Genomic DNA, 12,500 nt, shown 5'->3' with positions numbered 1-12,500 from the left:
TCCTACTTTTCCAACTACGATTGTAGCTTAGCTATTGATAATAATAATAATAATAATAATAATAATAATAATAATAATAATAATAATAATAATAATAATAATAATAATAATAATAATACAGTTCGAAAGTTTTTTCCCAAATCCAAAGTTTCGTAGATTAGAGAGACGATTTACTAAAAATACTTTTGTCTATTGATTCTGTAAAAATCACCTTTCCAATGTTTGTATATTTCAGTATTTATCAAAAGCACTTCTAAATCTAATTAAATTAAGTTATCAAGTAAGGGACAATTAATCCGAGAATAATGGACATCACTAACTCTCCTCAACTAAAGTTTGAAACATGTTTATAGTTTATATATATCTCTGTTTAAATTTTCTGGTGCCTTTATTTTTCCTAAAACTGGCATTACTCGAAGAGGTCTTTTAAATTTTAATATGCTAATGTCTTTATATTTCTTAAGTGTTGCATTAATCAAATGTTTGACTCTGGAGATTCCCTCTCGTAATGGAGGTGTCCATATAAAGGGGTCAAAGTAATTGCAACATATTGCAACACGTTCCTCGCCACCTGTGAAATTCACGAATTTTAATCCTTAGTTCATCATTAACATTTAAAGTCAATGAACCTCTCTCTCTCTCTCTCTCTCTCTCTCTCTCTCTCTCTCTCTCTCTCTCTCTCTCTCTCTCTCTCTCTCTCTCTCTCTCTCTCTCTCTCTCCTAAATTGTAGGGAGGATCTGAATGGAAATTCATATACTCAAGTGAGTGAGTCAATTGAACATCGGGGTTTTCCAATTAAATCAAATGACTTTGGGCAAAAGGTTGACTTCTTAAGATAGAGGATAATGCAGCAATTGTCCTTTGATTATTTGAGATATTTCATCAGCGATCTCTGATTAGGTAACCCTTTAAGAAATGTGACACTAGAGCATCTATCCTTTTAAAGTTTGATATTTCATCAAATGTCAAGTGTAGCATCTGCCTTTTGAAATATTACCCTTTTGTGAAATCAGATACTGTAGCAACTACCCTTTGATTTGGTTAAAAGGACTGTTAGAGCCACACTCAGATAAGGTTGAAAGGACTGTAGCAACTACCCTTTGATAAGTTTGAAAGGACTGTAGTAGCTACCCATTTATGAGTTTGAAAGGAGTTTAGTAACTACCCTTCGATAAGGTTAAAATGACTCTAGCAACTATTCTTTTGTAAGTTTGAAATGATTTTAGCAACTATCCCCTGATAAGGTTACCTTTCAATTAAATGGTATTATAAGGCCACTTCCCTTTAAGGGTGCATAAAGTTGTCTGACAGATCACTTAGCTATTTTTCTTCCGTAGATCGAACAATTCAAGATAGGTTTGCCTAATCTGAGAACTTTCACTTCTTCGCTTGTCTCAGGAAGATTTTTTTTCTTTTTTTTTATACAATTTCTCATTCTTTACTCAATTAGAAGGTAATTTTAACAAAAATCTTATTTTTCATGGCAGTGTTCAGTTTTAGCCTTTAAATTTTTGTCATCATCAAAGGCCACAAACATGTCTTTCCTTTTGCGTTTGTTTATAGTCTATCTATGCCAGTCCACACTTACAAACTTTCTTGTTGCGTCAATCCATCGTCTGCTCTTCCTTCCTCTGATTCCATTGCAATCCCTAGGGATCCATTCTGTTATTTTAATGTCCGTTTATTAACTGCCATTCTCATCAAATACCCTGCCCATGTTCATTTCTTGGTCTTACATGTTTTTAGAATATCCTCTACTTCAGTTTGCTCTCGTATCCATGTTGCCCTTTTTCTGTCTCTTAGTGCTATTCCCATCATTATTCTTTCCATAGCTCTTTGAGTTGTAACTAGCTCATATTCTAAGGCTTTGTAAGGCTCCAAGTTTCTGATGCATAAGTTAATACTTTTAGGATAATTTGATTGAATACATTTCTATTTTGAAAAATTGGTATTTCATAAGTTCATTTTGTTTACTAAAAGGTCTCCATTCCATGCTTATCCTTCTTTCAATTTCGCTCTTGTGTCCTGGGGAAGCCCTTATTGTCAGCCTTAAGGACGTACATCCATTATAAATCTCTTGAGATTCGTCTATAACCCTTATTTGTTGTCTCTTTATTGTCATTAAACATTATCTTAGTTTTCCTCATATTCATTTTCAGTCCTACATTTCTACTTTTTTACTTATACTCATTTTCAGTCTTACATTTCTGCTTTCTTTATTCAGAACTTCTATCATCTTTTACAATTCCTCCCATCATTCATTAAATCTCTAAATATTCATATAATTCCAGAACAACTTGGAAATGGCATTGTTAAAAATCTGGCCAAAGAACCATGGTAATTCATTCCAATTTCCAGGGAAAATTCAGGTCTCGTCTTTTTAAAGTAGCTGAATTCTATCGAAGTAATTTCTTCCAGTTGGAGAAAAAGATTTTCCATCCCTAAAAGGTTTAATGGATATTGAAGCTCAATCAGGTTTTTCTCTCATAATTGTTCCTCCAGATACTTCATTTTTGGTGGGGTTGTGGGGGGGGGGTGGGGTTTGGAGGACAGCGGGAAAGATTCATTCTATTCCAAAGAGAACTTTTCCCCAGAAGATAAAATAGAGAATCAGGTTTATCCTTTCTTTTTCATTTTAGTTATGGTGTTCATTGTACTTCTTTTTTTTTAAACAAAAGAGAAAAAATAATCTCTTTACATCAATATTATACGCAGAGATGTTGCATCTACTCACGTGGTCTGATATAGCAACTACTCTCAAAGGCCAATTGTTCAAATATCTGGCATATCATTATTAATCCGAAATCGTTGATAATATTTTTACCTTTCTTCATTAGGTACAAGGTTTTCAAGGTCATATGAAAAAAAATGGAAGTTTTTAGTGTTATTTGAAAAAAATAAAAATTGAAGTTTCTAGGGTCACTTGAAAAATACAGATATTGACGTTTTTAAAGTCACTTATACAATCAAAGATTTTCAAATGCTTATGGTCACTTTAAAAGAAAAAAATTGGAAGACTTTGGTGTTCTGACTTATATTTAATGAACCTTGCCTTTATACATTTCACAAAATTTACTCTGATAGTTACTCCTTATATATTATTCTCTTATTTCAAAGCCTTTCATTATTTTTATGAATTTCAATGTTATGCTAAAAAAACATCCTTTTAGAAGGGATTTCCTTCATTTCGTACAGGAAAGCTTTTGAAATATCGCCATAAGCCACTTTCAGTTTTTGTTTATCAAATTTTCTCTGAAGACCTCTTGTTTATTTTTACTTTAAGGTCTATTTTCTTATCGCACAATGAAACCTTGCGCCCTATAGGACCTATAAGATCAGTTTGTCGTATACATTTTTAGATGGTTAGATTATCCACATTATGGAAGCACTTAGAAAACAAGACACTCTTCAGTTTCTTCTTTCTGATGTCTAGTGGGATTTTGTTATGTAGTATTTGTGGCTCTTTGTCATGACTAATTCAAATGTTCAGCATCAAAGGTTTGAACTGCTTTATTTTTTCAAACTTTGTTTATTGTATTAATTGATGGCTAGACTTTGTTTATTTATGTTGTTGTCTGGCTGCTCCTCCTATTTCTCCTTTTCGCGCTCGATTAGGACTTGTGGTAGCCTATCGGAAATGTCCCTGCCTGACTATCATCTTGACTTGTGTTCGAGACCTGTTTAAGCTCGATAGTTTCTTGTAGTGTCTGCAACCTCACCATTCATGTGAGCTAAGTAGGCGGTGTTTGGGGAGACTATAGGGCTACCTGTTGAGTCAGCCATAGCCCGTTCCCTGGTCCTAGCTTGATGGAGAGGGGTCTTGGGATCATTTGTATATATGGTCAGTCTCTAGGGTATTCTCCTGCTAAGGCAATGTAACTGTCCCTTGTCTGTGCCATTCATGAGCAACCTTTATACCTTTTGACATATATATATATATATATATATATATATATATATATATATATATATATATATATATATATATATATATATATACCAAGGCACTTCCCCTAATTTTGGGGGGTAGCCGACATCAACAAATGAAACGAAACAAAAAAGGGGACCTCTACTCTCTACTTTCCTCCAGCCTAACAAGGGACTCAACCGAGTTCAGCTGGTACTGCTAGGGAGCCACATCCCACCCTCCCACATTATCCACCACAGATAAAGCTTCATGATGCTGAATCCCCTACTGCTGCTACCTCCGCAGTCATCTAAGGCATCGGACGCAGCAGCAGGGCGTACCGGAACTGCGTCACAATTACTCGCCATTCATTCCTATTTCTAGCACGCTCTCTTGCCTCTCTCAAATCTATCCTCCTATCACACAGAGCTTTCTTCACTCCATCCATCCACCCAAACCTTGGCCTTCCTCTTGTACTTCTCCCATCAACTCTTGCATTCATCACCTTCTTTAGCAGACAGCCATTTTCCATTCTCTAAACATGGCCAAATCACCTCAACACATTCATATTCACTCTAGCTGCTAACTCATTTTTTAAACCCATTCTCACTCTCACCACTTCGTTCCTAACCCTATCTACTTGAGATACACCAGCCATACTCCTTAGACACTTCATCTCAAACACATTCAATTTCTGTCTCTCCGTCACTTTCATTCCCCACAACTCCGATCCATACATCACAGTTGGTACAATCACTTTCTCATATAGAACTCTTTTTACATTCATGACCAACCCTCTATTTTTTTCTACTCCCTTAACTGCCCCCAACACTTTGCAACCTTCATTCACTCTCTGACGTACATCTGCTTCCACTCCACCAATTGCTGCAACAACAGACCCCAAGTGCTTAAACTGATCCACTTCCTCAAGTAACTCTCCATTCAACATGACATTCAACCTTGCACCACCTTCCCATCTCGTACATCTCATAACCTTACTCTTACCCACATTAACTCTCAACTTCCTTCTCTCACACACTCCTCCAAATTCTGTCACTAATCGGCCAAGCTTCTCTTCTGTGTCTGCAACCAGTACACTATCATCCGCAAAACAACAACGGATATACCTCCCATGCATGGTCATTCTCGTCTACCAGTTTTAATCCTCGTTCAAGCACTCGAGGATTCACCTCTCTCACCACTCCATCAACATAAAAGTTAAACAACCACAGTGACATCACACATCCCTGTCTCAGCCCCACTCTCAACGGAAACCAATCACTCACTTCATTTCCTATCCTAACACATGCTTTACTACCTTTGTAGAAACTTTTCACTGCTTGCAACCACTTTCCACTAACTCCATATAACCTCATCACATTCCACTTTGGTTCCCTATCAACTCTATCATACGCTTTCACCAGATCCATAAACGCAACATACACCTCCTTACCTTTTGTTAAATATTTCTCGCATCTGCCATACTGTAAAAATCAGATTCGTACAACCCCTACCTTTTCTAAAACCACCCTGTATTTCTAAGATTGCATATATATATATATATATATATATATATATATATATATATATATATATATATATATATATATATATATATATATATATATATATATATATATATATATATATATATATTATAAAAACCTTCCATTTAAAAGGGTTTCACTGCCTTGGTACATCTCAACGATGGTCCGTCTCTAGGACATTGTCCTGCTAGGGCATTGTCACTGTCCCTTGCTTTTGCCATTCATTTAGATGTACAGTATATAAGTACATGCATGCCTTAATGGTCATATAATTATGCAGCTCTTAAGTTCCCTTGAGATTGGGACACTTTTAGATGTTCATAAGGATAGTAGAAATTATAATGTATTGAAGAGTGACTTGAGAATAGGAAGTTTGTCTTCTTGTTTAAATTTTTTGGCCATATTTTCAAGAGGTTCAGCAATTAAATTGAGACCAAGAAAGCCAATAGAGTTTTATATTCGAAGCAGAATTTTCTCGTCGGACAAAATTTCTTTTTGCTCGAAATCCCAAGAGATTTATTCAACTATCGGAAAAGTAAAGTATTTACTCAGCTCTCATAGATGGGATTGCAATAATGAGGCAAAATGTGAATTGTTTTTCGAATGTAAGACGATTTTAAAAATTTAAATTTTTACAAATAAGATAGGTTTAAAAATTTCACCTTTATTTTTTTTTAAGATGATATTCAAATTTTTATCTTCATTCAAATAAGATGATTTTCGAAAATTATTTTTTTTAATAAGAGGATTCTCAGAATTTAAACTTTATTTTGCTTTTGAAAATATGATGATTTTCAAATCCCGATCGGAGGTTTATATTGAATTATTCTCTTTGTCGTCTGAAAAGGAATATGATTTTCACTTCAGATGAAAAATGTTGAAACAATGATGAAATGCAATCAACAGAAATATTAATTTAAGCAGTCTATTTCTTTCAATCACTTCCCCTCATTGGAGTTATTAGAACACATCTCGATATTAATGTTTAATGAATTTTTCTTGTTAATCAAACGTTGTTTTTTCGAATTTATGAACCAAAAACATATTTTTTTTACAACTGGGACTCATCAAATATCTTTTGTTTACCCGAATTCAGAATAAAAACTTGTCAAAGTTTTTTTTTCATTTTTCCTGAAATTTAGAAAAAAATATCAGGTTTTTTCATCGTTTATATCAGATGTTCCGTCTTTATTTACTGATCCAGAAACAAATTCATTCTTTAGAATCAAGGCTCATCAAATATCTTTTATTTTCTTTGAATAAAAAAAAGACTTGCCATATTTTCTTTTATTTTATTTAAACATTTATTTCAATTTCAAGAACTACGAGAGAGAATTGGTTTGGTGTTAATAAATAGTTCTTCGTCTTTTCTTGTTTTATGAAGGTATTTCCATTAAGATTTCACTTTCGAGTTTCTCTTATTATGTTTTATCTTTTATGGTTGTCAAGTTCAGTGACTCCCAGATCTACAGTAGTTTCTGACCATGTTTTCCCTTATCTTCTTTTGTCGTCATTTTTTTTTTCGTTGATAAAACTTTATTATATATTTTTCCTTTTTCTCTTTATTTAGATTTTATAATTTTCTATTAGTAATAAATTCTCTTTTGATTTCAGTCATTATTTTCATAATCCTCATTATTATTATTATTATTATTATTATTATTATTATTATTATTATTATTATTATTATTATTATTATTATCAATAGTGGGTGCTCAGAATTGATATTCTTCTACAATAGAACTGATTACAATTTTCAAGGCAATTCATTTGATCAATAACTATCATCACCTCAGTTTCGAATCTGTGATTTCTTTATAGTAAGCTGATACAGTTGGCTTTATTCATTTTGGTACACTGACGTCTTATTAGCATCCCGAGAAGTGTACTGGAAGGAAACGAGCCAACTGTACCGTAGGGTTCAGGACCCGCGTGCACCAGTCCCATGGCAGTCTTTAGTGACAAACAGCATTTATTTTGGGGTTCATAAACAGTGTTTCCTGGTCCGGTTTCACCTTTGTCTTACATATTGTTTATTATGGTTTTAGGACAAGTTTCTACTGTCCTTTTTCAATTTTATTTGCACACTGTATCACTTTTGTCTTACGTATATTTCTTATTTGTTTTAAGACTGGTTTCTAGTGTTCTTTGTCAATGTTTGTTGGTATACTGTGTCACCTTTGTCATACGGACATTTTATTTTTGTTTTAAAACTAGTTTCTAATGTTCTTTTCCAATTTTAATCTTTTTTAGTTGGGCTCATTGTGGTTAGTACTTCTTGTCAAAACTCTGTGGCATATCTGTCTCTTTGGGTTTATGAATTGTCTAAAGAGGTTCTTTCACAAATGAAACCAGAACAAAAAGCACTCAAGAAACAAGCAATACATCGCTTCCATCATGGTTGGAAAATTAAGCAAACTCATCCTATTTTGAGCTCTAATGACACTGTCCGTTATCGTGTTACATTATTCGCCCAGCCTGGAATGTAATTCGGTGTAGGAACATGATATATCCAGACCCGTGGCAAATATACGATCTTTTCTTTTGAGAAATTCAGTTGTAGAATAATGCTTGTGACATCACAGCAATTTCCACCAATCAGCGTCGCTCCAGATCGTCAGCTGACCGGGAGCTTTGAAAACAAAGGAAATCTTTCGCGTGTCGGTCGCTATCATTCTCACATTTTAGATTAATTTGTTCACGATTAGTGGAAAGCATAAATGTTCGTTTGATGATGATAAGGATAAAACGAAATAGAAAATAAGCAAGAAAAAAAAAACATTTATCTTGAGTGTTGGAAGTTTCTTTGGGAAATGTTTAGCAGATTTTGAAAGTATTTGAAAGTTTTCGAGTTTAGTTATGAAGTTCTTCCATCTGTTATTAATACTTCTCCTAAGGTTTTTCTTAATATTGAAGTGGGGGAGCCTAGCGGCATTGAAGGGGTAACCACGTTATTCTATTGAGTAAAGTGTTGTTGGGAGTGTTGGTAGAGAAAGTGGAGACGCTCCTTATATACATTTGTCTGTAGTGTTTGTAGAGTAAGTGTCATATATGTGAAAAGTAAGTGGCAGGGGTTTGTAAAATAAGTGCTAGGTGCTTGTAAAGTAAAAGGTAGGGGGTTTCTAAAGTAAGCGTCAAGTGTTTCTAAAGTAAGTTTCAGGTGCTTTTAAAGTAAGTGTCATGTGTTTGTAAAGTAAGTGGTAAGGTTTTCTAAATTAAGTGTCAGGTATTTGTAAAGTAATTGGTACTGGTTTGTAAAGTAAGTGTCAGGTGTTTGTAAAGGTAGTGGTAAGGGCTTGTAAAGTAAGTGATAGAAGTTGAAACGTTAGTCCCTTGTCCCAGTGCTAAATGGAGATTTCTTTAAATATTGATAGGCACTTCGTTAACGATTGATGCCTAGGGCTAGACACCGCCCCCCCCCCCTAATGAATTTTCTACAATATCAGACGACTGATTTGCAACAATGGACGTATGTGATCGTTCTCATTTTGGTGAGTGTTAATAATGAATTTTCCCCGTTTCATTAATTTTCATTTTCATTTTCCATTTTATTATTCTTTAAGTAAGTTCATTATTTTTCATCAGTTTTTTTAGTATTTTATAGTATTTATTTGAGGACGAATCGAGCAACTGACAAATATATCAATGTGAAGTATTTTCAACTCCATATATCATTAGGTAAATTACAACCCATCTCTTTCTTTTTCTATTAAATATTATTGTATGAATTATACTAATTTGGAAAACATGGAGGGAGCGTCCAGGAACGGACACCATTTTGATGAGAAAATATTTCTATACACAATACTTATTTTGATCATATTTAAAAATTTAATAGCACAGAAAAAGCCTTTTATAACTTATCTATGTTCTAAAAGAAGAAATAGCATACACAGAAATGGATTTAGGTCATAATTTTACACAAATGAAAGGAAATATAATAACAACTCATTGAATATATTTAATGACGGATTCTTTCCTATTGGAAACCTCCCTTCGTGGGGATCGCTGGACGGGGTTGGAATCCCCCTCATATCTGTTAGTTTCTTGTAGTGCCTACAACATCACTGTCCCTTGTGAGCTAAGGATACGGGTATTTGGAGAAGCCTACAGGTCAAACTGCTGAGTCATCAGCAGCCATTGCCTGTGCCTCCGTGGTCCCAGCGTGGGTAGAGAGGGGGCTTAAGAGCTAGTCATATGTATACAGTATATGGTCTAGGGAATTCTCATGCTAGGGCAATGTAACTATCCCTTGTGTGTGCCATTCATGAGTGACCCTTAAACCTTTTGATATCTCTACAATTCCAAAAACCTCCATTTGAAATACTTCTCAACTTCTCTGAGGAAAATCAAAGCCAGAATTTTATTTTTTCAATAACATTAGTCTTCTAATTTTGAGGAAACCAGATCAATCTGTAATGTATAACTTCCTTTGTATTTATAGTTATCGTGAGCCTCTAGACAATGAATGAGGAAAATGTTTACTGGGTGGAATACAGTCATCGTCTTCACTTTTATAATATTGATTGATTACTGAAATGACCTTGTTGCTCTGGCATTCTTTTCAAGATTAGTTCTCATATAATGTATTTTCTAAAGTAATTTGAGTTCACTGTGTTTACAATTTTATACGGGTAAAACAACCTTCACCTAATCTAACCTAGCCTAACTTAACCTAACCTAACCAAACCCATCTCAAACGATATTAAATCAAGCTAACGCAACCTGACCCAATCTAACTTGAACTAAGCTTACCAAACCTAACCCAACCTGACCCATCCTAACCTAACCTAACCTAACCTGACCCAACGTAACCTAACTTAACTTTTCTTTAACAAGACCAAATTGTGTGTAATGACAAGGAGAAAAAATGCGATTGGAATAATGCCAGATAATAAGGCACAAAAATTATGTGTTTTACATAATTCTTCTTGGTATAATTTTGCTCATTTGCAATGGCCAATTTTGTACTGAAGCATCGTTTGCTTTCTTTTGTTTAGCTCTAATTATTTCTTGTATTCAGCTTTTTTTATTATTATTATTATTATTATTATTATTATTATTATTATTATTATTATTATTATTATTATTATTATTATTATTATACGTTGGTACAACTTGACAGTCTTGAAAACAAATCGAACAGAAGGAAAGACCCTTTGAAAATGCTCGTAGGTAAAAAGATATCGCAAATTGTCTCACAAAGAAAAGGCCATAGAAGAGAATCGCTTGAATGAGACAATTGAAGAAATCGTGTCTTGTTACATGTGAAATTTGATAAGAGGAAACATGAGAATATAAATTCTCGTATATATATTCACTTTCATATAATTCTATCATTCTTCAAAGCAGATATCTTTCATGGTTTTACTGAAACGTTTTGTGTAATAGAAAAAAACCTACCCTGAATATCATATTACATTGATATGAAAAATTCAAAGTTTTATAAGAGTAACATATCAGCGTCAACAAGAAATTTGAAACACAATATCATTTTTCGATTTCAAAATCATTTTCCAGCATATTCAAGAGATCAACGTTGCAATTGACACGTGAATTGGGTATTGCAACATTGCAACATTTATGAGATTGATAATATCTTGGTCTATCTTATATGAACAGCTTCGTACTATAAATTTGTAGAGTGAATTATCACTTTTTAATGGTTTATATTAATTATTCCTTATTCGTCTATGCAGTTGGTTAGGGATTTATGGCTGTGTTTAATGAAAAAATTAATAATATGATAATAATAATAATACTAACATTCAGGGCAGATTATTCTATCTTGTTTCTCTTCCTTTTGGTTTATTGTTTGATGTTTTTATATTTTATATATAAAAAATCTATTTCAATGGTGTTACTGTTCTGAAAATATTTCATTTTAATTGTTCATCACTTCTCTTGTTGTTTATTTATTTCCTTGTTTCCGTTCCTTACCGGGCTATTTTCCCGTATTGGAGCCCTTGGGCTTATAGCATCTTGCTTTTCCAGGTAGTGCTGTAGCTTAGCTTACTATAATAATAATAATAATAATAATAATAATAATAATAATAATAATAATAATAATAATAATAATAATAATACATCAACTCTTTTTTTTACATTTAGAAGAAGTGCACCTTGTCATCCTCTTACTTCGCAGCGAGTAGCCAAAACTATTGTGTAGGACTTGCAGAAGTGGTGGGCTGAGATAAACACAGGAACTCTCCACGCATGAGGGGGTGGCTGGGTGCACATCCTGAGAGTGTGGTGTACCAAGAGATCCTGCATCTAACTGTACATTCTATTTTACAGAAAAAAAATATTTTTTTTATTAGTTGATATTTGAATAGTAATTTTCTGATATATATTCAAAGATTAAGAATCTCGTCTAATTTAACCTGACCTTTCGAATATGAGAGAAATAGTGTTCAAAGTAAAAAAGGTAATTTAATTTCACATTTCTTGTCTTCAAATCTTATTATTATTATTATCCCTATTTATAATATAACTAATAATTTAAAATGTTTTATATTAATGTAACATTTTATTCAACGTACGTTCGTTTATTCACATAATAAATAAAGGTTTTGAAAAATGAATATAATTTGGAACACTGAAATTCATCTACCGGAAATGTCATTTCCTCTGTTTTTTTAATAGAAATATATTTGTTTTATTTGCTTGCTGTCTTTATCTGTCAGTAAAAGGTTCTTTATTTCGCAAAGGTAAATATTATTTTTTTAATTATTGTAATATGTAATCTGTATTAACATATAATTATTAATTTTGATAAACTATCAATTTAATCACAGGCAAATAATCTAATTATATTCCATAAGCTCACTTCATGAGTAACCTGGTGAGAGGATTTGTGTATTGCCTTGATCAACAAAGCTGTCCTAGCCAAGGATACCCATAATAAGTTTGTTTACTATGAGTGATCAGACGAAAAACTCCCACCATCACCATGGTGATGAAAACTGGCAAAACCCCAGACATGAAAAAAGATATATCTGAGGACTTTGTCATGCAGTGGACTAAAAACTGCTTAATTTTTTGT

Source organism: Palaemon carinicauda, chromosome 32 (assembly GCF_036898095.1).
Source record: "Palaemon carinicauda isolate YSFRI2023 chromosome 32, ASM3689809v2, whole genome shotgun sequence".
NCBI lineage: Eukaryota > Metazoa > Arthropoda > Malacostraca > Decapoda > Palaemonidae > Palaemon > Palaemon carinicauda.
This window is presented reverse-complemented; position numbering follows the sequence as displayed.